Source organism: Tachyglossus aculeatus, chromosome 10 (assembly GCF_015852505.1).
Source record: "Tachyglossus aculeatus isolate mTacAcu1 chromosome 10, mTacAcu1.pri, whole genome shotgun sequence".
NCBI lineage: Eukaryota > Metazoa > Chordata > Mammalia > Monotremata > Tachyglossidae > Tachyglossus > Tachyglossus aculeatus.
The window spans coordinates 37,766,610-37,772,583 of record NC_052075.1 but is presented as its reverse complement, the minus strand read 5'-3'; the positions used below and the strand labels follow the sequence as shown (position 1 = coordinate 37,772,583).

The window sequence follows — 5,974 nt, the reverse complement described above, 5'->3', positions numbered from 1 at the left end:
GGAACTACTTAAGTTTTTGCCTCAATTTTATTACTAAACGACACTCCTCAGATGACACATGATTAATGTCAATATGAAATGACTAATGTTATAGCCTGTCTTTCTGAAAAGGTTTTTAAAGTAATGCTTTATTGTTGAAATTATATCGACAAGTTTTTTAGGCCATAATTAAATATCTTCAGGATTCTGTGCAAGTACGCTTAAAATGTAAAGAGTTTCAGTGATGTACTTCTGCTGACAAATAAAATTGCCAAATATAGTTTCAGGTAGAATACTGAAAAATTGATACCTCATTAATTAGGCCACACATTAGATACAAGCAACATATCGTGGTAATGGAAATCTGAAGTCCAGGCACCCAAATCAAAATGCGTTTTTGGTTTCCACAGGCCCTTGATAATCCCATTTGGGGGAGTCTCAGCATTTGGTCTTGGGGTACGGATTTCTTAAGGAGTCTGTGTGACCAGTTCAAATCTCACGGAGAATGCGGAAGCTGATCTTGGTAATTTTGTGAACTTCACCATCAGGGATAACCAATCAAGCCAACTTATTGAGGGCTTAATGAATGCGGAACACTGAACTAAGCCCTAGGGTATATATGAGATAAAAAGGTTGGACACAGTCTAGGTCTCACATGGGGCTAACAGCTTTAATCCCCATTTTACAGATTAGGTAACTGAGGCACAGAGAAGTTAAGTGACTTGCCCAAGGTCACACAGCAGACAAGTAGCGGAGCTGGGATTAGACTCCAGGTCCTTACTCCAGACCCATGCTCTTTCTACTAGGCCATGATGCTTCTCTAAGTGATTGTCATGTTCCTGGACACCATCCCCGTAGTTGCAGGTGAACCATCCAACTGTCCCTCTAGACATTGGGACATCCCTCCTAGATATTTAGTATGGATGGCTCATTCCCGCATATCCCAAACCCTCTTACAAGAGCAAAAGTCAGCAAATACTACGGGATCTATGAATAGCAATATGACATGCAAAACCCAGAAATGCTACCCACAGTATTATTGATGATCTAGACAGTCTAGAGGGGCCTGATTCTCCCTCCATGGCAAGTTCCTTGAAGGCTGGTACCACATTTCAGCCATATTGTACTTTCTCAAATGCTTAGTACAGTACTCTGCAAGGAGTGAGCATCCAATACATACCATTGATTAATTGACTAATATTCGAAAGATCATCCTGGTGGGATGACAAGTATGAAGTGAGAAAAACAAATCCTTTCCCAATTTTTCCACAGGTGCCCAGGAGAAGAGCCTCTATTTATGGTGGCTTCACCCACTATACTGGAGCTCCTTGCAGTTTCTGAAATACCCAAAAGCCACACAGAAGTGGAAAGCTTAGGGCTTTCAGATTTTTTTGTATTTATGCCCCCTCTAGGCCCGAGTGCCCCTCTCAGGATTGTAGCTGGAGAGTTTCAAGTACTCTACCAGTCTCTGCTATGGGAGGGAGAGTCAAGCAAAGGCCTACCAATTCCATTCCTAGCTTGGACAGTGGCTTGCAAGTGGAAGGCTATCTGCTACAAGTCAAAATTCACCTGTGCTGGGCAGTAGCATCATGGGAAAGTCACGTTTACTGGGCAGAAGAAGGAAATGATAAACCACTTCCTTATTTTTACCAAGAAAACTCCAGGTACACTACCAGAATGACTGCAGAAGGAGGTGGGGTGTTCTGGAACAGTTGTGCCCGCAGAGTCACTATGGTTCAGAGATGACTTGATGGTATAAGACAAGACAAGGACAGAGTGGCACACTCCCTAACACTTCTGGTATCACTATCTATCAATCAATGGTATTTATAGGTTGGCATAAGGCTGAGTGGGCAGTCAAATACAGAGGCTTGACCATTTGATAATGGTTTTAAGTAGCACTATTAAAGATACTTACATTGTACTCACTTAATAAAGGAATATAGGCTTAAATGATTGATTCGGTGTATCAACTAATCCAGAGAAGAGATGGCTGATAATGGCCTTAATATCCATCTCTAAGTTCTCTGAGGAGTTTCACAGGTCCAGTTACTGGGGAGTTGAGAGGGTCTGGAAAATTTTAGCCCATTTCTATGGACTGTATTTAAGGCTCACAGGTAGTCTTCTGTGGGCTGATTCTTGAAGAAACTCTTCTGAGGGGGGCAGAAAGGCAACACTAACTTGGCAGATCTAGCCCCTCAGTAGGAGGAGTAACGTTCACTTGCTAGTAGCTAGTGGTACATTCCCGGCTCACGAGAAGCTTACACTCTACCTTGAAAGACGAACATCAAAATATTTACAACTATGGTGTTTAAAAAAAAAATAAGTGCAAGTGTGTGTGTATACATATATGTTGATTATGGATGAAGGTAGGCTCGTAATGCTAAAGTTGACTACTAGAATTTTTAAACTCAAGGTGCATGGAGACTAGTTGGAGAAGAATTGTTGTAGGAGGTAGACTTTGGTTACTATGTATAACTATGGTCTGATATGGGAGAGGGAGTTCCAAGCCAGAGGAACAGCATAAACAAAGGGGACAAAGGTGGGAGAGTCTACCAAGTTGTCCAGCTAGAAGGTTGACTGAGGAGGAGTGAAGAGAGCAGGAATAATGGATGAAGAGAATAGATAGGCAAGGTTGGATCAAACAGCAGTGAGACGAAGCCAGGTGTGAGGAATTTAGTTTGATGTGGGCCACAAGAAGCCAATGGAGAGATGTGGGCAGAAGAAAAACTTCAGGAAGATAATCCATGCAGCTGCATTTCTTCTTATGAGGGCATATAGAATTCAATACTAGGCAGGGTGGTCAGGTTCAGTTGTGTCAAGGGCTTCCATGGAAAGATAGCTTTTTAGCCAATCCATTTAGAAGAGAATAGATTTTTTTTAGGGGATGTAAAGTGAGAGTTGTATTTTGTTACTACAATCATTATATATATTTTTACTCCACTTTAAGATAACCATCTGGATATTTTTCATTCCATTTTCATAAAAAAGCTAAAATTCTACTTGAATGATCCATTTGTCTTACAAAGTCTATGTTCCATGTCTGAGCTTCCTTTGACAGTTATGCTTCCTATTAAAAATTGTTTTGTCTGGAAAAAAAAAAACCAAGCTAAGCAGAGGCATATTGAAAGCTGAAAAATCTGCAAGCTTCTAAGTTCATTTAAATAATTTCACATTTCCAAATACCATTCCACATAGCTTGCATATTTTATACTAATAGTCTTTATTTAGTCTCCAATTGAATCCAGGCCACTTAAGGGGATGGTCTTCTTTAGTGATGTAACATGAAATTTTAAATGGAGCCTAGCAACATTAAAGAGCCTTGATGTTTATCAAGCCTCATCTAGTAAGTATGCAAATACAACCATTTACCTTGAAATTCTGCTTTAGAATAGTCATATAAATTAATTTCTTTGCAATTATTCTTTATAGGAAAGAAAATGTTGTCATGAAAGGATGTGAGCCATCAGGAAAGGAACATCGGAAATGAAATCAGATAGATGACTGTTGATAATATTACAACAGAATTTGATCTCTCCAGTATATTCAAAAGGTACTAAGCAGTCTGGGTAAAAAGTCATTATTTTATTTCACATCTCACTTATTGTCCATTTTGTTTGAAAACACAAGTTGGCATCACTAAACATTTATTCCCCCAAACCAAATAAAACCAAGAACAATTTGAAGGAACACGTACTCATTTTGCTCCATTATTATTCTCCAAATGGATTTTTTTTCCTCTTGGAACTATAAGGAACATCTGTTTTTAAATAACTAGCACTCAACTCTCAAGTGAAATAACAGAGAAAATTTAGGGAATTCAGGAACTAATCTTTTACCCCTGCTAAAGTGCAATGTGCACAATCAGAAAACATGCAGAGTGCCTTTGGACCAAATTCAACTTAGTAGTATTTGATTTTTTCTTAAGAACCCCCTGAAATAGATACACATATTGAGATTTAGCAATGCCCCCACTAAGACTGAAGAAGGAAAGGGAGTCCCTCGATGTCTTCCAGGGCCAGACGGGCTCCAAAACCCTTACCATGAAATTCCAGGAAGAAAGCGTAGGATCTGAAGAATGGGAGTTTAGAGAAAACATCTATTTCTGCTCTATACACTGTTCTAACTTACTTTGGTCTATCTTTCCAGCCTTAACTCCCATCCATATACTGGACTCAGAGTGCTCACAGCTACCAATTCTGAAACATCCTGTGCCTTAGTGGAAAGAGCATGGGGTTAGGAGTCCCAGATGAGCTGTGTTTGAATTCCAGCTCTATGACCTTTGGCAAATTCCAACTTCAGGGCCTCAGATTTTTCATCTGAAAAATGATAATTCAACACCTCTTCTCCCTCCCCTTTAAATCATAAGCCCCAAATGGGACAGGGATTGTATCCAACTTGTTTATGTTTCTACCCCAGTGCTTGGCAGAAAATTAGTGCTTGAGAAATATCACCTTTTACCAGATCTGTAGAGAAGGAAAAGGGACAACATTAGCACTCTCTTGCTTTGGCCAAATAGCCTCTTTTTCTAAAAAGAATCCTTCTTTTGCATTGAGTTTTGAAATTTTAATCTGCCTTATCCTCAGGATTTTTGTTCATATTTTCAGCTCTAGCCACCTCCTAGTGTGAGATTGTGCATATTGGAGCTGAGAGATGACCATCAAAATTATCCGAATGAGATGCAAGGAGATGCCAAGTTCTCATTCAAGCACAAGGGGCGTAGCCAATCTTCTAGTTCCCAGAGAAAATCATTTCCAAAAGACTAAACACTCTCCTCATCTTCAAAGCCCTACTAAAATCATAACTCCTCAAAGAGACCTTCACATCCCCTATTAGCCTCCATTCTGCATAGCTCATGTACTTGGATTTGTACCCCTTAACGACCCCCACCCCTACAGCAGTTCTGTACATATCCCTATAACCTACCATTTCCCCTATCTGTAATTTTAATGTGTCTCCCCCTCTAGACTGTAAGCTCATTCAAATGTATTTATTGAGCATTTACTGTGTGCAAATCACAGCACTAAGTGCTAGAAAGAGTACAATATAACAGACTCATTCCCTATCCATAATGAGCTCTTTGAGGGTAGGGGTTGTGTCTACCAACTGTACTGTACTCTCCCTAGCACTTACTGCAGTGCTCTGCACCCAGTAAGTGCTCAATAAACACCATTGATTGATTTTTGTGAGTAAAAGCTTCAGCTGATAATTTTTATAATTTAAGAAGGTAGTATAAGGGTATTTGTTAGATGCTTGGTGCAGTGATTGGCACAGTGCTGAAGTGGGTAACAAGATCAAAAAGTCCCTATCTCCAAATGAGACTCAAAGGCTAAAAAGGAGAGAGAACAGGTATTGAATCCCCATTTTACAGATGAAGAAATGGAGGCTCAGAGATGCTAAATGGACTTATTCAAGGCCACAGCAGGCAGGTGGCAGAGCTGGTATTAGAACCTAGGTCCTTTAAATCCAGATCCCATGCTCTTTCCACTAGGCAACATTGCTTTGTAGTGACTCTCTGAAATGGGGATTCCTATATTTAGAACAGAATAACCAGTCACCAACTCCAAGAAATTGTGAGCTAGGATCATTTTAGGATAGGATTAATTCTGATGGAAACCATGTTACGTTAGCTGGGTTTACAAAAACTCCTGAGGAAATGACTAATAGCAAAAAGTTATGGGGAGCATGGAAAGAACACACATAGCTGGAATGGAAGAATGTCATTCAACTCAGTGATGTATTTCTGTCCTGGTTTACGTATAAGCATACAAAATTTTGAAAAAGCTTGTACATGCTTCGAAACAAAAACAAACCTGAACTAGAACTCTGAATGTACTTACCCAAAGGGAGTGGAACAAGACATGAAATATTTCAGTGAAATCAAATTGATCTAAGAGCTGATTCCTCTAATTGTACTGACTGAAAATTAATTCTAGTTTTATAGGATATTACTTAACCAAAGAAGGACTGCAAATAAAACTGGAATTTTCCAGTT

General features: G+C 39.5%; 1 non-coding gene across 1 annotated transcript; it reads left to right on the top strand.

Moving 5' to 3' along the window:
- Positions 1–1,400: 1,400 nt before the first annotated feature.
- On the top strand, positions 1,401–1,538 carry LOC119933829. The gene has a single exon (XR_005452699.1). It is a non-coding gene; the product is annotated as a small nucleolar RNA SNORA7 (small nucleolar RNA).
- Positions 1,539–5,974: the final 4,436 nt, after the last annotated feature.